General features: G+C 50.5%; 1 protein-coding gene and 1 pseudogene across 1 annotated transcript in view; both read right to left on the bottom strand.

The window, feature by feature from the left end:
• The window catches only part of LOC139604082 (zinc finger protein 271-like), a 205,972-nt gene that overhangs the window by 78,204 nt on the left and 101,093 nt on the right, over positions 1-26,675 (bottom strand). The window lies entirely within an intron of this gene.
• LOC139604071 (serine/threonine-protein kinase pim-1-like) lies at positions 6,906-9,415 on the bottom strand (annotated as a pseudogene).

The following is a 26,675-nucleotide window of genomic DNA, read 5'->3' as shown; positions in this document are numbered from 1 at the left end:
AAATGGCAATGTCAAAGGACATCTCTTCATTTAGAGCATATGGATCTATGTGCTTCCTACTGCTCTTTGATTTCCTCTGCCAGGTGCTCTCTGGTCATTCAAGGGCCTCTAAACTGACTGCTTTCATGCTTTGAGTGGCAGGACGTTTCCCAATCTTTCTGAAGGTAAAATAAATATATAATAATTAATCATGTTATTTGCGTTAATATCTCTTACAGAATAACCTTTTCTTATGTCTTTGTCTAAAACTGTTCCTGTACAGAAACCCCTTGGGAATAGGGGACATGACAGATGCTGCTGGGACATCCCAGAGAGCTGAGAGGAGTTGTGATGGTTATTAAACTGTTCAAATGTTCAACTTGTGTTTGTTGGCAAAAAACCTTTCTGTGCCTCTGAGTGTCACCAGGTCCTGAGCCCAAAGGACAGAAACCTGACACAACCGCCATTGTGCCATGGCAATGGCCTGGGCCAGTTCTTCTGTGAAATCCCACAGATCCTCAAGCTCTCCTGCTCAGACACATACCTGAGGGAATTTGGGCTTCTTGCTTTTAGTGCTTTTCTTTTTTTGGGTTGTTTTGTGTTCATTGTTTTCTCCTATGTGCAGATCTTCAGGGCTGTGCTGAGGATCCCCTCTGAGCAGGGGCGGCACAAAGCCTTTTCCACCTGCCTCCCTCACCTGGCTGTGCTCTCCCTATTCCTCAGCACTGCCACATTTGCTCACCTGAAGCCCCCCTCCATCTCCTCCCCATCCCTGGATCTGGCCCTGTCAGTTCTGTACTTGGTGGTGCCTCCCTCTCTGAACCCCCTCATCTACAGCCTGAGGAACCAGGAGCTCAAGGATGCCCTGAGGGAAATGATTACTTTATCTTTTCAGAAACAATAAACTCTCTCTTTTCTGATTCAGAACCTTCAGAATTTAACTCTTTACAATCTCTCAGCCATTTTTTCCTATTTGTCCATTTTTTCATTGGGACTTTTTCTTATTATTTTTCCAGTGTTATAATGTTTTTTATAAAATGCTGTAATACTACACTGAGCATTTCTGCATGAACATCTACTTTTTTTTGAAACACAAAGACTTTCAGGAGGCTTGATCCCTGTGAATTTGAATAAAAACCAGTGTCTGCCCTGCCTTGTGTGTCCAAGGCATTTCCTCAGCCCTTCTCTGGCTCTGTAGGGGCAGTGCCTGTGAGCAGAGGCTGAGGGAAGGGGCTCCCAGCACAGCAGCATGGCCAGGGACAATGGCCCTGCCTCTTTGCACATCTGCTCCCCCCAGCTCCACACTCCCCTCCCCAGCCCTGCTGTGGGTGCAAGGCCAGAGTGCTCTGGCAGCTTGGTCCCTGTCCTGCTGCGTGTCCCTGCTGTGACCCCAGGCAGGGACAGGCCATGGGCACTGCTGGGACACAGCTGGGCTCCAGCACAGCCGCTCCATCAGCAAAGGGCATCTCCTGAGGGCAGGGCAGGGAGGCTTTGCTCCCCTCCAGAGTCACTCTCAGGCCTCTCAAGAGGCTCCTTGTGTTCCTTACTCTCCCAGGGCTCAGTGGGATGAGATCAGGGTCTCACTGGGGCCTTCAGGGGATTCAGGTCTGGGTCAGGTTTTGCTTGTTGGTGGCCAGTGCCCATCAGATGCTGAATGGTCTGTGCTGGACCTTCCTGGGGCTCTGCAGCTTGTGCCAGGGCTGATGGCAGGGGAATGTTTGTCTGGAGGGCCTTGGGAGCTGCAGGAGAGCACAGGGGACCTGCAGGGACAGAGTGTGCCAGGGACCAGCAGGGAGTGGAGCTCACTGGGCACAGGCCTGGCCAGGGTGGGGTCACCCTGAGATCAAGGCCTGAATGTCTGCTGTGAGCCAGGAGAGCTCTGCAGCCCAGAGACACAGCAGGCACAGGGAAAGGAGTCTGGGCACTGACTCCTCTGCCCCTCAGGGATCTCCCCCAGGAGGATCCAGGGCAGCCCCGAGCCCCTCTGGCAGCCCTGGAACAAGGCAGGCACCTCTGAGCCCCTCCATGGCCCCGCAGAGCCCGTGTGGGAGGGGGTCAGGGCAGGAGCACCCTCAGCTGCCTCTGTGTCCCAGGCTGAGCAGCAGAGCCCAGCAGAGGCAGCCCAGGGCCCCGGGCAGCACAGCCCCTGTGCTCTGCAGAGCAGCAGCCCCAGCTCGCGGCTCTGGGCAGCAGGGCAGGGCTGCAGCAATGGCTGCTCGGGCCAGCACAGACATGTTCCCCTGGGAAAGGCTCTGGGGGCAGCTGGCATGGGCCAGGAGCAGGGCAGGAGCCTGTGGGGGTGCAGAGGAGCCTGGCAAGAGGCTGCCCTGTCCCTGGGCCAGCAGGAGCTGCCTGAGGAGCCCCGGGGCCAACTCTGCTGCTGGGCTGGGCAGCGGGGCTGGCCCTGGGGCTGCAGGAGCTGCCCGAGCTGAGCATCTGCTGAGCATCCCAGACACAGAGTGGCTGTCCCTGACCTCCAGGGCCTCCAGTTCCTGCTGCAGGGCCTGACCTGACTCTGCTGCTCTGCTGGGCTGGGGCAGGGGCACGGAGGGGAAAACAATGGACCCTTGTCCCCACGAGTCCCCACAGTGTCAGAATGGTCTCAGTGGTTCCATGGAGCCCCATAGGGTCACCACAGTCCCCTGGTTACAGGAGGCCCTTCAGTGTCACAAGGGTCCCCTTGGTTCTATGGAACCCCACAGGGTCACTTTTGCCAGTGGGCAGGGTCAGCACCAAAGACACAGACACCAACTGAAGGAATTGTGTAATTTATATAATGTAAATCTGCAAAAAATTACAATAGGAGAGGCTCAGCAAAGCACATAATCATTAGAAAATAATTACAAAAGCAGAAGCTCAGCAATGCACCCAACCATCCCCAGGAAAGATTGCCTGCAGTGATTGAGAAAGATCCAGCCCCAGTTACCCTCAGCCTTTACCATCCCCCAGACCCACACAGCAGCTGTGGAAGCTGTCACAGCCAAGGGCTGCAGAGCCACTCCTGGGCACTGGCAATTCCTGCAGGTGCCTCCAGCCACAGGTGAGGCTCCAACCCTGCTGGGAGAGAGCCCAGCTCTGACAGTGCTGAATGAACAAACTGACAGCACTTCTAGTGTGGCAACATCTGGTTTCATCCTCCTCTTGGGTCCCTCCCAAAGGCTGGCCAGGGCCCCAGGAGGAACCAAGGGAGGTGACTTTGGCCATTCAGCCCCAAACAAGGCCAGATGTCAGATTTCATGGCCTTGTCTGGCTTCTAAATACACAAAGGTCAATACATGTTTCACTAATGAGTGACTACATCTATCACAGTGCTAATGACCATGCATATTTCATTAGGGAGCAGATACAAAGATAACCTTTGGTTGGAAGGTTCATCCAGAGGCCACCTTTGGCTCAGGGCCTGCTGTTCAGGCCTCACTCAGGGCTGCTGTCCAGGCCTTGGCACTCCAGGGACATGGTTTAGGGCTGGGCTTGGCACTGCTGGGTGACCGGCTGCACTGGGTGAGCTCAGAGGGCTTTTCCAACAGAAAGGATTCTGTGATTCCATGACTCTATCCACTGCATTCAGCTGGGTCCATGTTAGCAGCATTCATTTGCTCAGAAAGTCTCCTCTTGCCCAGCTCCTGTGGCCTGAGGCTTCAGCTCCTTCAGCTGCTGGTGCTGAGTTGCTCATGCTGAACAAGACGACTCGGAGAGAAGAGCACAGTCCATGCAATTCCTTCTGGGACACGGAGAGGGGAGGCTGTGCAAACAGGAGCATTGTTTGCTGTGGCCTCCTCTCTGCCCTTCACGCCTTTCAGCGCTTTGAACCAGCCCAGAGCTTTCTCCAAGAGTGCAATGGAGCAGCTGTTCCTGCTCCTGGCTCTGGCTCTCTCCAGTCTCTGCCCTTGCCTGCTTCTGTCCCTCGTGCTGTGCCCTCTGTTCCCCCAGGGCTGGCTGGCTGCTGCCCAGGACTGTGGCACTGGCACAGATCCAGTGCTCCAGAGCCTCCTTTCTGTGCCCTTGGAGCTGCCTGGGCACAGCAGCCTTTTCCATCTGCAAGTTCCCCATGGACAGGGAGTGCCCAGCTCCGTTCCTTGCACAGCCTCCAGGAGCCCAGGGCTGCCATCTCAAGTCCCTGCTGGCACTGGGGGCTCCCAGGTGCCTCAGGCTGCTGTGACACCGCTGCACACGGGAGGGAACAGGGGCAGGGGCTGTGCTGAAAGTCAGCTCCATCTGCTGCTGCTGCTGCTGCTGCTGCTGCTGCTGTGGGGTCATTTGTGCAGCCCTGGCCCAGAGTCAGGGGTCAGATCCTGCCAGTCTCTTCCAGCCCTGGCTGCTCAGAGTTTGGGCCTTGGAGCCTCAGGTGGGCAAAGGCAGCTGCTCCTGGTCCCTCTGTGTGCCTGTGTTCAGCAGTGCTGCTCCATCAGTCTGTGCCCAGCAATGGGGAAAAGCCTCAGCCGTGCAGGGCCAGGAGCTGCCGGGCTCTGCCTGAGCAGCTCAGCCAGCAGGAAGGGAGCTGCTCCACACAGGAACCAGGAGCAGAGGACATTCCTTTTATAGGACATGTTTTCTATTTAAAGGAAAAAAAAGGAAAAGGAAAAAAATAGGTAAATTGTAAAAAATAAGAATAAAATCCAAGTGTTAGTGAAAAAACATAACATAATGTTAGTGAAAAAAACAAAACATAAATGCAAAGTTACATTCTTTGCATTAAGAAGTAAATTATTTTAAAAAGAGAACTCAGTTATTTACATTGTAAATGTGCTGATGGCATGGATCCATCTTACTGACCTCAGCAGCCTTTTAAAAGATTTTGGGCTTTCTTTCCAACACTGGTATTTGAAATTGTGGTCGAAGCAAGAGGAAATTGCTTTGTGCCCTTCCAGCTCCAAGCAGGACTGGGAATGGAAACTCTGTCAAACCCCAAATCCTTTAGAAGATGCCCTTCCTTCTCAGCCTGGAAATGAACTGCACATTCCCTTTGAAACTGTCAGGGATTTCTTAAAGACACAAAGTCCCACTTAGGGCTTTTTGCTCTGGTTTGGCAGTGCAGAAGGGCAATTCTCCATCCACCAGCTCCAGACTGCACTGCCTCAGGAGCACGGCCCACTCGCCAGCTTTGGCCCACTCGTGGCACTGCTAGAGGAGGAAGAAAGTGCAACTGCACAATTCCAGCCAATCAAGAAGGAAGAATGGGACAGACAAAACAGCCTGTGCAGATCCAGGCGTTCAGCTGGGACTGTGGAGAGTTTGGGTCCTTGCCAATTGGATGTGTGTCCCCAGCTGCAATCTCTGGGCCTGCAGCAGAGTCTCACTCACCTGCCAAAGCAGAAAGCTCAGGCGCTGTGCTCGCAACGGGCTCGTCTGATGCAGAGCTGTTAGAGCAATGTGAGGGCAGAGCCAGCCCAGCTGGGCCCAGGGCTGAGCCCAGCAGAGCCCTGGCAGAGCCCAGAGCAGCCTCAGCAGCCGCAGAGCCCGGCTGCAAGGAGAGAAAGCAGAAACCGCCCGTCAGCTGAGGGCTCCTGTGCCCTTGTGCCAAGGCCTGCGGTGCCCAGGCCATGCTGGCTGTGCCCAGAGCTGTGCCCAGAGCTGCCCAGCCCTGCTGCCTTTGGCAGCAGAGCAGGAGGGCAGGACATGTGCCCAGCCTGCAGCCAGCCACGGCACATCCAGCCCTCAGCAGCTGCCCAGAGCAGGATGCTCCTGTGCTCACTGCCATCTCCCAAAAGCTCTGATCCCACCCTGCCAAGCACACAGGGACCCACTTCACGCCATCCACGGCTGGAAGAAAAGCTGCTCCCAAACCATGGTCTCAGCCTTCTCCAAGGGCAAGGCCCATCCACGTCACAGCTGCTCCCAAGCACTTCCCCACTGGACCACCTAGAACGCTTCCTCTGGAAAAACAAACAACACATTCTTGAAAAGAGATTAGATGCAAAAAGGGAAAACAAGAAAAACGGGAAAAACTCTTATCTCTGTCAGGGCCTTGAGGAAGGCCCAACTCCTACATGGTAGGGAAAAAACCCAGACATGGCTGAGGGAAGCCCACACTTTCTCTCTTCCACCCTGCACTGCCCCCCAAAATCACTGTGATCCCAAAGCAAACAAGGGCAGTGCAGTAGCCCAGCCCTTCCTTGCCTGCAGAGTAAAGCAGCCCCTGCACAGGTTCTGGAGTCCCACCTCTGCTCCCACCATGGGGCTTTGTTTGTGTCGGGCTGGCTGCCCCAGCCCCAGCCCCAGCCCCAGCCCCAGCCCCAGCCCGGGGCACGGTGGCTGCTGGGGGCTGTTGGCAGGGCCAGGAGCCCACTCCCATTTCGTACCCAGCCCAGCCCATCCCCCCAGCCCTGCCAAAAAGCAGCTGGGCAGCGACTGAAGGATGAGTTGCATCTGCCCCAGCAAAGGGGAAACCTTTGCTTCCCAGCCAGGCTGGGCCATGCCCAAATCTGGCAGCATTTCCCTGGGTGTGGACTCATCTGCAAATTCCCTGTGGAGTTTGGCTTTGAAGAAGGTGCCAGAATCAAAGTCCATCACCTTCAGCCTCCAGTGGCCAGGCTGAGGAAGAGCTTGTCATCCTTGATGTCATCCTGGCTGTCTCCAGCAGCAGCAGCAGCAGCAGCAGCAGCAGCAGCATCCCCACCCGGTACAGCTTCTCCAGGGGCTCCTGCTCCTTCCCTGGGGGGCGACCAGGCTCTCAGGGCTCTGCCCAGGGCCCCAGCTGTCAGGGAACCAGGACAAGCAAAACCAGCTTGGATGGCGGCCACCAGTGCTGGGCAGAGCAGCTCAGCTCCAGCACAAGGGCTGCGTGTGCCCATCCCATGGCCCCGGTGCAGTGACACAGGCAGCACAAAAATGTCTGAGTTCCTCTGCTTCTCATTGCCACGGCATGTGTGGAGCTGCAACTTACCAGGGCCCTGGATCAAAGTGTGCCTGTGGCTCTCTCCCTTCTTCTATGGCAGAGGAATATCCTGCACCCAAGGATCACAGAACAGGTCTTCTAATGTGGGTCTGTCCAAGGAGTTCAGGGATAAACACCACCTGATCAGACCTTTGCACTCTGGGGAGAGAAAGCAGAAACTGCTGGTCAGCCAGAGAAGGCTCCTGCCTGCTTTGCCCCACTATTCCCATGGCCAGGCCATTCTGGATGCGCTCAGGTTTGGGCCTAAACTTTCCCATCAATTCCCTGTTTTGGAGGAGAGCAGGACCTGTGCCACCTCCTCAGCAGCTGCCAGAGCGGGATGCTCACGAGCCCGCTGCTGGCTCCCAGCACTGGGATTCCCCCCGTGCCCAGAGAAGAGGATCCACCTTGAGAGAGCCCTTGTGGCAGCGGGAGCTGGCCCCAGCTGAGGTTCCGGCCCCTCCTGAACGGGTGCTCCCCGCAGACCATCTGGTGCAGCAGGATGCCCAGGGACCAGATCGTTGCTGCCTCGCCATGGTATCAGCCAAAGTCGTTCCATTCCGGGGGGCTGTAGGACAGTGTTCCTATGGAATACAGATGGAGTTCAGCAGGGGGATGCTGCTGCTCCCACAGCCTGGCCCCAGCATCCCTGGGCCTGCGGGGGCTGCATCAGTGGCACACAGGGTGACCACTGCCTTCTCGCCAGCACCTGGGACTTGTGCACAAACTTAGGCTTGGAAAAGAAGCCACTGGTGTCAGAAGAGGGCAGAGGAAGCCCTGGCTAAGCCTGACCATGACCTGCAAAGGAAAAACCCTCTCTGTGCTGGGGAAAACCTGCCCTTATCCTCCCTGCCTGCATTGCCCCAAAAATATTAGGAAGCCAAGGCAAACAGGGCGAGTGGATCTGTCCAAGCCCTTCCTCTCACCTGCACACCAAACTGGCTGGGGCACAGGTCTGCTACCCCCATCTCTGCTACCCCCACCCACGGCTGCCCCAGCCCAGCCCCAGTCCTGGGCAGAGTGGCTGGCAAAGGCTGCCAGCAGGGCTGGAAGATGGCTCCCCACCCAGCCCCGCTCTAAAGCAACTCAGCTGAAGACTCAGTCCCCTGACTGGCAGCAAAAGGGAGAATCCCTGCTGCCACAGCCAGCTTGGGCTGGGAGATGTTGGGCCATGAGATGCCAGCAGCGGGAGCACAGCCCTGAGTAGGCTCACCTGCAAAGTGAGTGTAGGCTGTGTCTTGCAGGTAGGTGCCACAGCCAAAGTCGATCAGTTTGGCCTTCCCGGTGGCCAGGTCGAGCAGGATGTTCTCTGGCTTGATGTCGCGGTGCAGGACCCCGCAGCTGGTGCAGTGCTGCACGGCCTCCAGCACCTGGCGGAACAGCACCCGTGCCACCTCCTCGGGCAGGAACCGCCGTGCCCGAATGCAACGCTGCAGGTCCTGACAGTGCTCTGGCCGCTCCAGCACCATCACGATGTGTTCGGGGAGCTCGAGCCACTCCAGCAGCTGCACCACACCAGGGAAGCCAGTGGACACCTTGGCCAGCAGCACGATCTCCAGAGGGGCCCTGCTGCCGTCGGGCTGCGGGAGGAGCACGATGCCTTCAGTGGGGCTGATGCCGTGCCGGGGCTCGGGGAGCCCTCAGCCAGCCCGGGATGCTCTGCGCCCTACGCTGCACCCACGCCCGCTCTCCCTCGAGGCGTCCTGGCGGCTTCCACCGTGCCGGGCCTCGTCGCATCCCCGCCCGGCAGCCCCGGCTGCTGCCGCTGGCTCCGCTCACTCACCAGCTCGCCCCAGTGCCGGACGCGGTTCCGTGGCACCCTCTTGATGGCCACCTGCAAGCCAAGGACAGCAGCGGGCTCAGCTCGCCGCCCGCCCTGCCCAGCCCCATCCTCCTCCTCCTCCTCCGCCCCCTCCTCCTGCGCCCGCCGCCGGCCCCGCCACTCACCGGGGCGCCGTCCGAGAGCCGAGTGGCCGCGAAGACGCTGCCGAAGCCTCCGCGCCCCAGCAGCGAACCCAGGCGGTACCGCTCCTGCAGGGCCTCGTGCGCCTTCCCTGCGGGCGGGACGCGGCTGTCAGAGCTCGGCCCGGGGCCAGCAACGGCCCCCGAGCGCCCCTCAGCCGCCCCGGGCCGGCCATGCCCAGGCGTTCGCTCTTTGGAACGCGGCACGGGAGGCTCGGGGCCGGCGGCCGCGCTGCCGAGCGGCGGAGCTCGGGCCGGGGAAGCCGCAGCAGAGGCGGCGGGAGCGGCCGCGCCGCCTGTGTCCTCCGCGGGCCCCGGGAGGAGCCGGGGCCGGGGCCGGGACTGGACCCTGCGTCGGGTCCGGGGCCGGGCTCGGGCCAGGCGGAGCCGAAGGGCGGCGATGCCGCCCCCGCACCAGGTACTGATGCCCGCCCAGCAGCGCCACCGCCAGCACGGCCAGAGCCGGGCGGAGGCGAGAGCGCGGCGGGACGGCCGGGGCCGGGCACGGGGCAGCCCCGCCCGGGGCCGGGGGCGGGCCGGGGGCATGGCCCGGCCCGGCAGGTCAGAGGGAGGCGGGGAGAGGAGAGGGACGCCGGGCAAGGGACCCCGAGAGAAGGGTGCCCGACCGCGGCAAAGGGAGAGAAAGAGAAAGAAAAAGATAGAGAGAAAGAAAGAAAGAATGCTCTAAAATATCTGTTTTTCTGCTGCCGCTGCTGCTGTTGCTGCCGCCGCTGCTGCTGCCGCCGCTGCCGCCGCTGCAACTGAAGCACCGGGGCCGTTCGTCCCCGTGTCCGTTCCCCGCTCGCCCCACGAGCCCCACGTTCGAGCCCCGCGCGCCCCGGGCACAGCCCCTGAGTCTGTCCAAACATGGAAACTTCGCAGCGGTGAGCCCAGATGCAGAGCCCTGACTCCTGCACACTGGCACAGCAATCCCCTCGCTTGCTGCTCTGCATTGGCCTGGCTGAGGCTCAAACACTGTCGGGCCACCTTCCCTTGCTGTAGGATTCCTACCTGACCCCAGCACTGCACTTACATCTCCAGTGTTGCCTTCCAGTAAAACCAGGGGAAGGAAAACTCTGTGTGGCTCATGGTATTTTCGAGTGTCTAAAAATCACTGAGTCACCGATCTTAGAGGTACAGTGCATCTTGAATTCCTGGGATGGAGAAGTAGTGCAACATGGAAAAGGGGAACATAGAAATAAATAGAGGAAAAGATCTTGGATTGTTTCTTTCATTTCCATTTCCCTTCTGGAAAGCTGTTTCAGTTTTCCAGGAATCTTCTCCTGTCTCTCTTCCCAAGAATGTCTCATGGAGAACAAGGTCAAGCTTCTGTCACAAGATTTGCCAGCAGGAAATTATGCCACTGGTGAAATTTTCATGATGACTGTTTTTGCTGGCTTAGGGCAAATTTGGGGAGGAAACCTCCAAAAGGGGTCCGTCTAGAAAGCAAGTTCAAGCATCCCCTCCCCCTACTAGTTCAGGAAAAGACTTCCCTCGAAAAAAGTGAAAAAACCCAAATTTATTTAACAAGTAAAGTATTCAGAAGCATGAAAAATGAATAATATTGAATAAAACCTCTGACAGTGCTGAAGAGATGGCAAATTCAGAAAGTCCTTTTTGTGGGTTGTAGTTGGCTCACTCGGTCTCTTTTAAGTCCCTCTGGTGCTGGAATGCAGCATCCCAGAGCTCGGTGGGCCACAGGTGTGAGCTGCCAGTGTTTTTCTGCGTTTTCAGTCCAGAGCAGGTTTAAGCAGTTCCAAGAAAAAGGAAAGTCACAGTCCAAGGAACTTCTCTGCCTAAGCTAGCTAAAACCAAATTGCTGGACCTGGGCTGTGAAGGCATTGGGAAATTTCCAAATCTGGGCACTGGTGGTCCCAGCAAACACCAGATCTGGATGGTGCTGGAGCCAGAACCTGGAAATTTCCAAATTTTGGCTTTCTGTGCCAGCAAATCACTGGACTTGGGCTGTGCCAGCACCAGGAAGTTTTCAGATCTGGGCGCTGGCACTGCCAGCAAACACCAGATCTGGGTGGTGTAGTTGCCAGTGACAGAAATCTGCTGGATTTGGGCTCTGCTGGCACCGGGAAATTTCCCAATCTGGGCACTGGCGCAGCAAACACAAGATGTGGGCGGTGCCAGAGCCAGTAGCAGAAAGTTGCCGGGTTTTGGATTTCTGTGCCAGTAAATTGCTGCTGCACTTGGGCTGTGTCAGAATAGGGAAATTTCCAGATGTGGGCACTGTCAGTGCCAGCAAACACCAGTGAAACCTTCTGGCCCTCGTCCGGACCGTTGACCAGTGGTTTCCCTGAGAACCAGCTCTGGCCACTTTACAGACAGAGACTGCTTTCATCTGGTGCTCTGGAAACAGAACTTTAATGAAGGCAAACACAACAAACAGGACGGTGTGCACAGTAGAGAGAGCAAAGCAGAAAAAAGCCTGGGTCCAGGGTCTAGCAGGGATATTTATCCATTTATTTATGGGGAGGGGTTAAGGTGGGATCTGAGGCAAGGATCCAAGAGGAAGGAGGGATTAAGAATATTACAATTTTTGCAGTATAAAGTAACCAATGGTAGCAAAGAGAACTCAGAACTTTCTAGTAACAATCTGCATAATTGAACAAGAGGATTATGGGCGGGAGCTCCTGCTGACCCTGACTAAAGAGGGTTTTCCCATGGCCTTAAGCCGAGATCTCCCTCTTCTTTTAAACCAACCCCAACACACCAGATCTGGGCAGTGCTGGGTTGTGGCTTTCTTTGCCAGAAAATTGCTTGACTTGGCTCTGCCAGAACAGGGAAATATCCAGATCTGAGCACTGGCAGTGGCAGCAAACACCAGGTCTGGGCATCTGTAATGGCATCAGGAATTTGCAGGATTTTGGCTTTCTGTGCCAGGAAATTGCTGGACTTGGGCTGTGCCAGCCCTGGGAAATTTCCGGATCGGGGCACTTGCGCAGCAAACACCAGATCTGGGTGGTGTGTTGTAGTGTGTTTTTATACTTTGTAATACTTTGTAATAGTTTTGTTTTCGAATCCCTGTATTTTTCCCAAATGGTTCATCCCAGATGGTACCCCCCTCCCTTTACCTGTGTAATCCCTTTCCCTTGCTGAGATCATCCCCAAATCCCCACCCTGGCTCTCTGTCAATCACTCAGCATCCCATCCCCTCCATCCAGAAGCTTCGTTCCAGGATGTCGAGTGATGAGCCAGAGGCCAGGGGTCAGCCCCCCAAGCCCTGCCCCATATGCTGTCCTAAATGTCCATCCCCCAGTACCCATCCCTTAGGGTCACTTCTTGGTTAGTAAAATGTTATCTACTTTGGGTTTCCACCTCCCTTTAAATGTAACCTTGGCACATCTCCCGGGGCTGTGGGCAGGAGGCCCCTGAGGTGTAGGGGCTCCTTTGGGACTCCTAGAATAAAACCTTGGATTAACCCCTGCTAAGAGTCGGCCCTTTATCTTCTACCGATGTCTCTGGTGTCTCTTGTGCTGCACAGGCGCCCAGCCCAGGTGCCCTCAGTACCCTCGGGGCACAGAGAGTGTCTCCCTGCTGTCGGCCGTGTCGGGGCTGCCCCCGGTGTCTGCCGACTCGGGACTGGCCGAGGGTTCCTGAGAGGCTCCCAGAGGGACAGAGACAGCGCCCGTATAGGTAAACTGGATCGCCCTGGGATTTTGGAGGTAATTACAAATGGGCCCGAAGGTGAGAATTTTGGTGTCACCGATGAAGAACAAGAACCAGTGACATGGGCTGAAGAGGCTCCTCCATATAACCAACTGCCCCCAGAGGAAACACGCTCTGCTCTTTTCACTGACGGTTCCTGTCACATCTTAGGGATGAACCAGAAGTGGAAAGCAGCCGTATGGAGCCCCACACGACAGGTCGCTGAGGCGACTGAAGGAGAAGGTGGATCAAGCCAACTTGCTGAACTCAAAGCCATTCAGCTGGCCCTGGACATTGTAGAAAAAGAGAAGTGGCCGAAGCTCTACCTCTACACTGATTCATGGATGGTAGCCAATGCTCTGTGGGGATGGCTGGAGAGGTGGAATGAGTCCAACTGGCAGCATAGAGGAAAACCAATTTGGGCTGCTGAAGAGTGGAAAGACATTGCTACCAGGGTAGGGAGGCTACCTGTGAAGGTCCACCATGTAGATGCCCATGTCCCCAAGAGTTGGGCTAATGAGGAACACCAAAACAACAAACAGGTAGATCAGGTAGCAAAAATAGAGGTGTCAAAGATAGACTTAGATTGGCAACAGAAGGGAGAGTTATTCCTAGCTCGATGGGCCCATGATGCCTCAGGCCATCAGGGCAGAGATGCCACCTAGAAGTGGGCAAGAGACCAAGGGGTGGATTTAACCATGGACAGTATTTCTCAGGTCATCCATGACTGTGAGACGTGTGCTGCCATCAAGCAGGCCAAGCGAGTGAAGCCCCTATGGTATGGTGGGCGGGGGTCCAAGTACAAGTATGGGGAGGCCTGGCAGATTGACTCCATCCCACTGCCCCAGACACGCCAGGGCAAGCGCTACCTGCTGACCATGGTGGAAGCCATCACTGGATGGTTGGAAACCCACCCTGTGTCTCATGCTATTGCCTGGAACACCATCCTGGGCCTTGAAAAGCAAATCCTGTGGTGACATGGCACCCCTGAGAGGATTGAGTCAGACAATGGGACTCATTTCAAGAACAGCCTTATCAACACCCGGGCTAGCGAACATGGCATTGAGTGGGTGTACCATATCCCCTACCATGCACCAGCTGCAGGCAAAGTGGAGAGGTACAGTGGACTACTAAAAACCCAGCTGAAAGCTTTGGGTGGGGGATCTTTCAAAAATTGGGAGCAGCATTTAGCAAAGGCCACCTGGTTAGTTAACACCCGAAGTTCCACCAACCATACAGGTCCTGCCCAGTCTGAGTCCCTGAATATAACAGATGGAGGTAAAATCTCAGTGGTACGTGTCAGAGGTTTGTTGGGGAAGACCGTGTGGATCAATTCTGCCTCGAGTACAGACAAACCCATTTGTGGGGTTGTCTTTGCTCAGGGACCAGGTTGCACATGGTGGATAATGCAAAGAGATGGAGCAACACGATGTGTACCTCAGGGAGATCTGATTGTGGGGTGAGAATGATATGCAAATATCACTGTTTGTTGGATGTTACTGCCATTGTCTGTACATTAAACCATACAGACATGAGACAGAAGGAAATGTGTAAGTGTTGAAGGTCTGGGCAAGTGGAAGATGGAGAAGGAGATGTGCAAGTGTCAAAGGTCTGAGCAAGTGAAAGATGGAGCTTTGAGTGAGTAAGGTGAAAGGGGTGAAATCCTGCAGCTCTGTAGTATAGGGCATGGATTCAGCGGTCCAGGGTGGGGATGTGATGAGGGCATGATGGGTATTGCTTGTAAATTTTGGGGGAGTGTAGAGAGCTTTTTGGATAATTGGTTAGCTGAGAAAGGCCACTTCGATGTGATACTGTTAGATAAAGATAGGGGAAACAAGCTGGGGATTATGTAACCGGTGTCCAATCACTGACAAAGGTCATAGTGACCTTCGCTGAAATGGGAAGATGGGGGAGAAAATCACTTGCCAGAAAATGTAGATATCCTAGGTAGAGAAGCTAGAAGAATGCAAACATAGAAACAAAATAATCATTAGAGCATAGAAGTAGGTGTGGTTGATCTAAGTGTGCTTTAACCAATAAGGAGCTCAGCTTTTGCAATATGTATAAGCTTCATTAACACCAATATAAATATGTGTGAGCTTTCAATAAACTTGGAGATTTGCAATTCATGCATATTGTGTGAGGCATTTCTTCCGCCGTTCACGACAAATGGTGACCCCGGACGTTCTTTCGTCGGTAGCCACGGTCGATCGGTGTACAGGGTTCGGGTCCTATCGCAGCTGAGGACGGCAAAAGCACCGCTGAAAAAGGGAAAGTGCAGTGCCCCGGGTGACCTCAGCGGAGAGCCCGGCCGATACGTGCTGCCGGAACCTGCAAGGGCTGCAAGAAGCACTCTGTTATCTTTAACACGGATAAAGAAAGGCAAGCAGCATATGATTTATTTCCTAGCTTTTTATAAAAGCGTAAGGTTAAGTGTTGTAGTGCGTTCTTATATTTTGGAATACTTTGAAGTAGTTTGTTTTGTATTCCCATATTTTTCCCAAATGGTTTGTCCCAGACTGTACCCCCCCCCTTTCTTTTCCTTGTGTTATCCCTTTCCCGGGATGAGATCTCCAAAACCCCCGCCCTGGCTCTCTGTCAGTCACTTGGCATCCCATCCCCCTATCCAGAAGTTTCGGTCCAAGTTGTCGAGTGATTAGCTAGAGGCTAGGGGTCAGCCCCCCAAGTCCTGCCCCATACGCTGTTTTGTATGTCTGTCCCCCCAGCACCCATCCCCCAGAGATACCTATTGGTCAGTAGGATGTTATCTATGTTGGTTTCCTCCCCCCTTTAAATATGAACTCCGGACATCCCCTGGGGCTCTCGGCAGGAGGCCCCCTGAGGTACAGGAGCTCCCTCGGGACTCCTTAATAAAAACCTTGGAATATCCCCTGCTGGGAGTCGGCCCCTTTCTCTTCCACCGATGTCTCTGTCGTCTCTGCTGCAGCAAAGGCAACCAGCCTGAGTGCCCTCAGCACCCTCGGGGCACAGAGAGTGTCTCCCCACAGTCGGCCGTGTTGGGGCTGCTCCCCCCATTCTCTGCCGACCCGGGTAAGGCCCAGGGACATTGAGAGGCTTGCAGAGAGACTGAGACAGTTAAGGGTATAGATTTGCAGAAAGAGCTTCATGGGATTGTTAGCTCATGGGTATGCACAAGGACTTTTTCGGAATCTTCACACAGTGCATAGGTTATCAGAGTGCCGTATATTTGGGGATAAGTTGTGGCAGGCAGTCATAGATGATGATAAAGCTGCGAGAAAGTTGGGAAAGTTATGGCGAGTCGTGCATGATGAATTGTTGAAATATCAGGCAGAGGAAAGAGCTGCCCAGCAGGCTAGTGCAGCCCATGAAAGAAACAGGAGTTATGGAGACTGGTTTGGCTCCCCGCCGACACTAGCTCCTGCTCTAAACGGCAGCTCCCCGCCGCTATCAGTTCCTGCTTCAGGCAGCAGCCCCCCCCCCCCCCCCCCCCCCCCCCCCCCCCGCGCATACTCCAGCCGTGCCGTCCACGCCGCCTGCCCTGGTGTTAAACCCTACACCTCCTCCGCCTCCTCCCGCTCCGGATCTGCACCCTCGGCCTCCCCCCCGCGGCGCGCGGCCCGTGGCCACCCCGCCGGGGCGGCTCATGCCAGCCCCGGCCCTAAGCGGCTTAGCAGCTGCAGCACGGCCACCTCCCGCTCTGCTCTGCAGCCGCCCCGACCCCCGAGCCAGGGGGGCGGCAGGATGGGCCTCCCACCCCCCGTGGGGCAGCGGGCTCCGGGAGGTCCGCCCGCCCCGCGGCTGCCCAGTGCAGTTCTGCTTCCCGGTCACCAGCCACTGCGCCCGGACACAAGTAGCAGCTGTCACCGCTTCAGCTTGACCTGCCTCCAGCCCGCCACCGCCGGGAGCCTCGGATTGGACCCGGCAGCAGCAGCAGCCACAGTAACCCTGATGTCTACTCACCCGGAAAAGGTTCCAACCAGGGTAAAGGGACCACTCATTATTGATGGATTACCTATGGGAGCCTTACAACCAGGATTACCTAATCCGGTTATGCTGCCAAGGGACTAGCCACTTTTGATTATTGATCTGAAGGACTGCTTCTTTACTATTGCTCTTCATCCTTGAGACACTGCAGCAGATATTGGACTGTGTTACACAAGGCAGTGTTCGGAGACGTGATCTTGATCTCCCTATACAGCTGACAGTTTGGTGTGGACCAAAATTTTTACTGGGTGCACTTACTCAGCATAACAGAAAAATGGGGGAGATATGGGCCTTGGAATGGATATCTCCTCCACTTCAACAACATAAAACCCTTCTTCAGAAAATTGAAATTTTAGCTGATTTGCTCAAAAAGGGTCGTGATAGGACAATGGGGTTGGATTTAATGTCCAAAAAGATCAGTAAAGCCTTTATCAGATGCTATAACTGTTTACACAGATGCAGGAAGAAAATCCAAAACTGCAGCAGTGACCTGGCAAGAAGAGGGACAATGGCATCATCATATACTCCAAGCTACTGAGTTGGACACTTTACAAACGATGGAGCTATTGGATGTTGTATAGGCCATGATGCATTTCTCTGGACCTCTTAACATTGTAACAGATTCTTTGTATGTTGCAGGAGTGTGTGAGCGAATAGAAGATGCCTCTATAAAAAAAGTTCAAAACAGGACGTTACATGAGCTGTATATGCAGCTGCAGAGAGCAAATGGTACCTTGGAACGATATTTGAGTAAATATATAGATACCAGAGAGCCACAAGAAAGATTATTAAAGTGTTTGTTTGTTTTGAACCACCTGTGTGTTTTTGGGGAAAATAAGGTTCCTGCTGTGATTTGTCACTATGTACAAGAAACAGATGATGTAAAGAAAGATGTATGGGTGAGATACAGAGATCCTAAAACAGGACAATGGCAAGGCCCTGCTAAGGTGTTATATTGGGGCCGTGGATATCTTTGTGTTTCTACCCCTACAGGATCTCTGTGGGTACCTGCTAAATGGACCCGAGCAGCTGTGTTTGATGGAAACTTTATGTTATTGCTTTATCAATTTTTGCTTCTTTTGTGGACAGTGTAGACTATCAGGCATGGGCCCCACCTCAGCCCAAGACTAACATATGGGTCACCCTGGCAAACTTGACTAAACAAGAGACTATTTGCCTGTCATTATCTTCTCCTGGCAATCCATTCACAACCTGTTTGGTTAGATTACCAGCAGATCCCTGGCCGTGCCCTTCACATGTACCAACTTGTAAGGTCAGCAATGCTAGGACGAGTGTGGATAATTGGGATCAGTGGATTTCCCACTTTCCTATAGCACCACAAGAGCCCCAAGAGTTGGAGTTGTTAGGGTCAGTGATGGCAGATGCATGTATTCATTTTAACTATAGAAGCCTGCTGTCAGTCAAGAACCATTCTAATGTTGTAACTTCCAGCATGGCTGTCTACCGAAATGCATCGGCCTGGTGCAATTATACAACAAAGAGAGTGTCAGTCTCATCAAATGACCCTATTCAATTGCCAGCAGGATATTTCCTGATATGTGGGGACCGTGCTTGGGCCGGTGTCCCGTCAGTGCTGCACGGGGGACCATGTACACTTGGACGGCTGTCTCTACTTACACCCAACATGTCCATGATACTAAACATGAGCTGGCGCCATCGTAGAAGCAAATGGATGGCTCGTGCATTTGCAGCAGACTGCCGGGATGATGTAAAGTTTTGGTCCCCAGCGGCCATAGTCGCAGCATCCTTCTTAGCTCCAGGGGTATCAGCAGCACGTGCTCATGCTATTTTAAGTAGGTTAGGGTGTTGGCTTGCTAAACAAACAAATGCAACTTCTTTAGCAATTTCTAGTCTTTTGCTTGATGTTGACTCTATTCGCCATGGGACACTTCAAAATAGAGCTGCAATTGATTTTTTCTTACTTGCACAAGGCCATGGCTGTGATGAATTTGAGGGCATGTGTTGCATGAATCTCTCTGATCATGCACAGTCTGTACACTCACAGCTCTCTGAGTTACGGAGGTTAACTGGGAACTTACAGGTGGAATCAGGCCTTGGTATTGATGGATGGCTTAAATCTTTAAGCTTAAGATCATGGTTAGCTCTATTGTTAAGGTTAGCATTGTAGTAGCTATTGTAGCTTTGTTGTTAATATTAGTTTTGCCATGTTTTTGTATATGCTTACAGAATATGGTGCGAAAGATGATAACTACCGCATTTAACCAAACCATGCTTGTTCAACAGAAAAACGGGGGAAATGTAGAGAGCTTTTTGGATAATTGGTTAGCTAAGAAAGGACATTTCGATGTGATACCGTTAGATAAAGATAGGGGAAACAAGCTGGGGATTATGTAACCGGTGTCCAATCACTGACAAAGGTCATAGTGACCTTCGCTGAAACGGGAAGACGGGGGAGAAAATCACTTGCCAGAAAATGTAGATATCCTAGGTAGAGAAGCTAGAAGAATGCAAACATAGAAACAAAATAATCATTAGAGCATAGAAGTAGGTGTGGTTGATCTAAGTGTGCTTTAACCAATAATGAGCTCAGCTTTTGCAATATGTATAAGCTTCATTAACACCAATATAAATATGTGTGAGCTTTCAATAACCTTGGAGATTTGCAATTCATGCATATTGTGTGAGGCATTTCTTCCGCCGTTCACGACAGGGGAGCAGATGGAAATTTTGTGTGAATAAACGCATGATGTGTGGTAGTATGTTGATGATATGGGGCTAAGGGGTGGAATGTCCTAGGGTGACGTTATGATGCTTGTATCCCCATTCATGTGTTCTGTTAATGTTGGATATTATGTTCTGTACCTTTAAGACTGGCTCTGAGGAGGGAAAGTTTTGTTTTGGTTTTCTTATCAGCCTGGCGGGACACAGAGACTGCAGCTTTTGCTTTTTCTGCTTTTGCTTTTCGCTTTGCTCTCTCTTGCTCCTGCTTGCTTCTCTTCTGCTTGCTTCTGCTCATTAGCTAGTTTAGCTAAACTGTCCAATTTCTTCCTGGACTGTTTCTCCTTTCCTTTTTCTGACCATTTCGAACCTGCTCCAGACTGGGACCTGGGAAACACCAAGATCCTGCACCTTGTGGCCTGCAGCAGCTGCCCCAGCGCTGGAGGGACTGAGAACAGAGTGACCACCCCCCCAAGAAAGACTTTCTGAATTTGTCATCTTTTTTCAGAGCGGTGTCATCCGGTATTGTTAATTTTGTGTGCTGGGGGGTGCTGTGCTTGTTAAATAAACAGGTTCTTTCCACTCCTCTCCGAGGAATCCTTCCCAAACCGGTTGGGGGGAGGGGCTGTGTGGGTTTGCTTACTGGAGGGGCCCTAATTTGGAAATTCTCCTCCAAATTTGCCCTAAACCAGGACAGAGACCAAGAAGAAGAAGGAGAAAGACTGGACAACACCCAGATTCCTCCATCTTGCCTCCTGAACCCCCATCCTAAAAACTCCCAAAAATCTATTTTTCACCCCATGACTAACTATTATTCTACTTAGAATTTCGTGGCTTGCAGATCTTCATATAAAGGTTGGTAATTTTTTTTTCCATGGGTCAAAATCCAAGTTACAGGGGTCATGGGCTCTGTGCCAGGGTCTCTGAGCCCCCCAGGCAGGGGCTAGAGCCCTCCAGGGCAGCCAGAGGAATTTCCTGGGTTCTGACACTTACCAGTAACTCTGTGTGGGGATTTGCATCCCTTGTCAATAACCCAAAGGAAAACAATTTAAATGATGCCTTCACTTAGACCAGGGATCTTGCCTCAAGTCCCTGAAGGTCTAAAGTTGAGGTTCTCCCTGAAAATTCCTCAGTGCTGGCTGGAGATCTGTGGATTCATTGAAGCTCTAGGCTGATCTTCTGGCTGGCTCTCCAATTTACTGCCACAAAATCTCCAAAATACTGGAACAAGACTCCTTAACACTAATTTGGTTTAAAGAGGCATAATTTATTCAGGCCTGAGGTCACACAAAGGATACTCCTAACCATTTGGGCACACATGATTTTACAAGTAAGCAATTTACATATTACAATTTACCCATTACCTTCAGGCCCAGATTCAGTCCTTGTTTTGTCTATTCCTACATTCTTGAGCTGGATGTCTTCTTCTTCTCTTCCAACTGTTCTTGCTGGGAAAAGCAGTTTTTGTGTGCCTTGTTTCTCTGTTCACAGGCCCAATAAAAACGAAATTAATCCCTTTGCTGTCACATAGCATGGAAGCCTCTCTCCAGCTTCCTTCCCTGAGCCCTCCTGCTCCTGCAGAACCACCCTGATAATGGATCTCTGTGTGTTGGACATGGTGGTTGTCACCTTGACGTGGCCAACACTCACCTGGACGGGCTCCTGGCAGGTGTCCAGGGTGACGTGGCAGCATGCAGTGGTCCCGTTGGTGGTGAAGGACGTCCTCATCTGGGACATGCGGTGGTAGGTGTCCTCCAACCTGCCCAGGTGAGCTCTGAGCAGGGACAGCTCCAGGCCCAGCTCCATGGCAAAGCGGTTGTAGTCCAGGGGGTTGGAGAAGAAGATGGCCACGGTGAAGGTGGTGGCCTCATAGACCAGGACTCCACAACAGCCACGGAACAGGGGGCTGGAAAACTGGCAGGTGTCAGAGGAGCCTGGGGGCACGGAGGGGCTGGGGGGGATGGAGCTGTGCCCGCTGTAGAAGTAGGTCCTGGGGAGGAGAAACGGGGGTGTGCCATCAGGGGAGGATGGTGAGACCACCAGTGTCACAGACATCTTTTATGAAAAATCCTTTCCTTGGGATTTTTCCTCCTGAGAAGCTGAGAGGCCTCAGGAACAAAATGGAAACATTGATTATCTGCTGCTGTGGAATGCAACAGGTACATCTGTGATTGGTCTCATAGTGTTATTTCTTATTCATGGCCAATCACAGTCAGCTGGCTCAGACTCTCTGTCTGAGACACAAGCTTTTGTTATTCATTCTTTCTTTTTCTATTCGTAGCTAGCCTTCTGATGAAATATTTTCTTCTATTCTTTTAGTATAGTTTTAATATAATATATATCATAAAATAATAAATCAAGCCTTCTGAACCATGGAGTCAGATCCTCGTCTCTTCCCTCATCCTAAGACCCCTCTAAACATGGTCACACACCAGGAGATGCTCGTGGAGCAAGTGGTAGGTGGTGGAACCAGCAGGAGACAGTCTCAGCACCACTGGGAGGTGCTGGGAGCACTGGGAGGTGCTGGGGGCACTGCTGGGAGGTGCTGGGAGCACTGGGAGACAAGTAGGAGATTGACCAAGCCCTAGGAGATGCTCCCACCGTGGGATGATGACCCCACCCTGTGGTGGTGTTCACAGGGGTCTCAGGATGAGGGAAGAGATAAGAATGTTGACTTTATGTTTCAGAAGGCTGATTTATTATTTTATTATATAGATTACATTTAAAGAAAATGATATATTAAAACTTACTAAAAGAAGAGAAGATTTCATCAGAAAGCTAGCAAAGAATAGAAAAGAATAGAATGATAATAAAATCTGGTGACTGACCAGAGAGTCTGAGACAGCTGGACTGTGATTAATTACTAATTAAAAACAACGACATGAGACCAATCAAAGATGCACTTGTTGCATTCTACAGCAGCAAATAATAATTGTTTACATTTTGTTTTTGAAGTCTCTCAACTTCTCAAGAGAAAAAATCTTAAGGAAAAGATTTTTCATTAAATATGTCTGCAACACCACCCTGTCCTGGTTTGGAATGGGAGGAAAATTCAGGGAAGTGATGCAAAGCTTTTTGTGTAACTGACGGGCTGCTGAACCCCTGAGAAGCTGGGCACAACTCTGTGAAACACACACGTTAAAAACCAAAAACGCCAAAAACTCTCTCTTTCCTTTCCAATCAACAAAAAAGCAGCAAACCCCAACCTCAACCCCCATCTCAACCAAACCAAGCCAAACAGCGTCACTGTGATATTTTATGGAAAATTCCTTCACCAGGATTTCTTCTCCTGGGAAGATGGGAAGCTTCAGCTTCTCCCTGTTTTGCTGCTTTGGAATGTGATTTGGAGAATTGTTTACCCAGCATGGGAATTGTTTTAATTTAATCACCAATCCCAGTCCAGCTGTGTCAGGACTCTGGTCAGTCACAGGTTCTTATTATTCATTCTTTTCCAGACTTCTGATGTATCCTTTCTTTACTGTAGTATTAGTATATAATTTCTTTTAATATAATATTGAGGGAACCCAGGACATTCCTCTGGCTGCCCTGGAGGGCTCCAGTCCCTGCCCAGGGGCTCAGAGACCTTGGCACAGAGCCCAAGACCCCTGTGCCTTTGATTTAGCCCTTGGAAAAAACAATTTCCAACCTTTATAGGAAGAATTACAAGTCAAGAGAGTTTAAGTAGAATAATAGTTAGTTTATCACGGGGTGAAAAATAGATTTTTGAGATTTTTAGAATGGGGGCTTGAAGTCCCAAGATAGAAGAATTTAAGTGTGCCTTGTCCCTTTTCCTTCTTTTTCCTTCCTTCCTTTCCTTCTTCCTCCATCTTTTAAGTGATGTTGGCATTTTTAGATTAGTTTACAGTAAAAACTCACTGTCTAACATAGGTGATAAGTATTGAGAAGTTATTGTAAATAGTGTACACGTAGTTTTTAGTATAAAAAGATAACACCACCCCAAGGATGGGCAGGGTGCCTCAGCCCGACCTGCCAGACAGAGCTCAGCAAGGCAAAAAAAGAATTTTATAGATAAAAACACCAATAAACAACCTTAAGAACAAGAATAGAAGAGTTCTGACTCCTTCTTCAACTGCAGGGCTGGGAAAAGAGACTTTCTAACACATCTCGGGGTCACTGTGACCAGCAGAGATTCTGAGATAATATAATATAATATCATAAAGTCATTAATCAGCCTTCTGAGGACATGGAGTCAAATTCAAGTGTAATGTTAACCCTTTCAGTGCCTCAATCCTCCCTCAAATGAGAAAAAACCCCAAAATGCAAACGTAAAAGAACAGCATAAAATCATCAAAGTCAGTGTAGAAGAAGTCCCAAATAAGAAAGAAAAAGAAATGCCTTGTTTTTTAGAGCTAAAATCCTCTAATAAGCAATAGAGAAAATGCTCTTTTTCCTTGTAGCACATAAAACTATAAAGAGATAAAAGTGTATCAAATTGATATAAAACAAAAGCCTCCATACTAAAATAAACAAATGTTTATGGAGCTAAAATCCTCTTATAAGCTATAGAGAAAAGACTCTTTTTCCTTATAGCCCATAAAACTATAAAGAGATGTGTTCAAATTAATATCAAACAAAAGCCTCCATACTAAAATAAACAAATGTTAAAATAGCTGTAATCCCATAAAAAAGTTTAAACAGAAAAAGAGTAGCCCTATGCTTCCAAAAAAAAAAGAAAATCTCTATTCTCAAAAATAAAAGTAATTTTAAAAATAGACAATAAAGAGAATTTTTGCTTTTAAACAACTCATCTTTAAAACAATCATCATAAATCAATATAACCCATCAATAAGCTACGAAAGTGCTTATAACGATAAGAAAAACTTCATCATAGCAAAATTCCACAAAGAACTGTTGTTCGTAACCAATTAAGAACCACAAAAAACCCTGTTTCCTTTCCTCTTATAAAAAAGTCTCCATAACCTTAAAAGAAAAGACTTCTCTCCCTCAATAAACTAAAGAAAAACTATTTTAAAAGTCGTAAACTAACTAAAAATCTTAAGTGTAATTTCTTTATCAGTGAGGAAGAAAAGTTGTGAGAAGCAAAGTGCTCTAAAAGGTTTGTTTTAATTCTTACTACTTTTTTGCTTCTAATTACTTCTAGTAAAATTTGCTTTATACCCTCTTAAAGTTTTAAACCTACTTTATCTTTCTCCTAATCCTATCTCACAACAGAAACTAAATGTATCAGTAATTAGCCAACACCAAACCTACCACATTCTTTAGTACATCAGCCAAAAAAACTTCCAATTAAAAAAATCCTTAATTAGCAAACCTAAACCACAACACACAATTAGCTTTTCCACCCAATTTCAAACTAAAACCACCACATACCCAGGGGTCCTCCCACACCTTCCCCTCACCTGGGGTTCTCCAGGGTGACATTCCGGGTGCTGTTGGATATCTGGATCTCCACAGCCCTCTCCAGGAAATTCCACATCTTGGCACGCGATTGGCTGCTCCAGGGGGACAGAATCTACTCCTCCAGTCTGGGGTTTCCTCAGATCTGGGATCGTGACCTTGGAGACAGAATTTTCTCAGCTCTGGGGTCTCCTTGAATCCGTAATCTTCTCACTCCAAGGTCTCCTCCTCAGCTCCAGATTCTCTCTGTTCCAGAATCTTCTTCCTGAATCCAGGATCTTTTCCACAGCTCTGGGGCCTCCTTGGATTCAGAATCTTCTCAGCTCTGGAATCTTGTTCCTGTCTCTGGGAAATTCTTGAATCTGGAATCTCTTCAGATCTGGAATCTCCTCAGATTCAGTGTCTCTTTGGATCCAGGGTCTCCTCAGCACTGAAATCTTCTCCTCAGCTCTGGGGTTTCCTCAGTCCTGGGCTCTCGTCAGCACTCCTTGGATTCAGGGAGATCCTGGATCCAGAATCTCCACCCCAGCCCCTGACCTCCCCTGTGGTCTCCCCCTCTGAGCACCTTCTGGGTCTCCGCTGGTGTTGGGAATGTCCTGGGGCAGGGAAATCCCTCCCCTGGCTGGAAAAATCCTAAATTACAACTTCCTGGTGGTGAGTCTGGGGCAAAGTCCTCCAGGGCCTGGCACCTTCAGCTGGTGTAACTGGTTAAAGTGGCTGAATTGTCTAATGTAACTTGTTTAATTGATTTCTCTAATTTAAGTAATTGAATCTAATCTATTTTACCAGATCTAACTCAGCTGGTTTAAATGTTTTAAATTATGTAAATGATTCCACAATAAGTTTATAATTGGTTCAACCAGTTTAACTGGTTCATCTAATTGAACGAGTTTAATTGGTTTATCTAGTTAAACTGGTTGAATTCTCTCACTGCCTGAATTGGTCTAAGTGGTGTAGCTGACCAGAGGAGCAGATGATTGGCTCAAAGCAACCCAGTGGGGAGTGGTGGCTGATTTGTGGAGAAAAACTCCTCAACTTGTAAAAGATGTAAAGCTGGTATGATTTATTTCATTGCTGGACATGCTCCCCAAGGACATGAGCACCCCTGAAAATTCCCGAGTCTACTTTATCCCCTAATCTGTGCATTTGCATTAAAAATATGCATATGTATTCAACTTATCAATTTTATGAGCCTGTGCAGTTCTTCAGTCATGTAGTTGTAATGTGGTGTTTATCACCCAGATTCAGTTTTTCTGTTTGCTTCAGTCTCAAGATCAGCAGGGAGCCTCTTCTTATCTCCAGCATTACTTTCTTGCCACATTCACATTTTCTGAAAAATCCCTTGGCCTAGGATTTTTCTCCCGGGAAGCTGAGAAGCCTCAGAGGAAAAGGAAAACAATAATTATCTGATTTGCTTCTCCCGTGTTTTGCTGCTTTGGAATGTGTTTGGAGATTGTTTATCCAACAGGTGACTGTTTCATTGGTTTCATGTGATTTGTTTTGACTTATTGACCAATCAGGGTCAAGCTGTGTTGGAGCTCTGGAAAGAGTCATGAGTTTTCATTATTATCTTTTTAGCCTTCTATAAGAATCCTTTCTGTATTCTTTAGTATAGTTTCCTATACTATTCTTGAATATAATATAGTATCTTAAAATAATAAATTAGCCTTCTGAGGACATGGAGGCAGATTCATCATTCCTTTCTTCATCTGGGCACCCTGCAAATCAAATACAATATTTTCTGAGTTGCCTTGAGTCTCCTTTGTTCTCTCTCTGCAGGCCTTTTGGCGAGCATGCAAGTTAAAAGACTAAACAAAAAAGTAAAAAATTGGTTTCTACCCTGAGTTAAATTTCCAATCCCCTGTTTCATTCCTCCCTTTTCTAGAAACAAGTAAATTATTTTACTTAGTACAAATTTCTATGATAATAGGTGTCCCTTAATGCTTTGCCATGTACATTTGATAAGGAGGTCAACACTGCTATTTGCTGTAGTATTCTCCATGTCCAAATTATCACTATAAAAGATAACCCTAAACTCACCCTAACTAATACCAATAAATTTGTAAGGCTGCCAACAACAGTCTCCTTGGTTCCACAACAGTCTCCTATGCTTCCTCCTTGGAAGCATAGGACTACTCTTTTTCTGTTTAAACTTTTT

This window comes from Agelaius tricolor, unplaced genomic scaffold (assembly GCF_023055355.1).
Source record: "Agelaius tricolor isolate 1412-34295 unplaced genomic scaffold, bAgeTri1.0.p SCAF_43, whole genome shotgun sequence".
In the NCBI taxonomy this organism is placed as follows: Eukaryota; Metazoa; Chordata; class Aves; order Passeriformes; family Icteridae; genus Agelaius; species Agelaius tricolor.
This window is presented reverse-complemented; position numbering and strand designations above follow the sequence as displayed.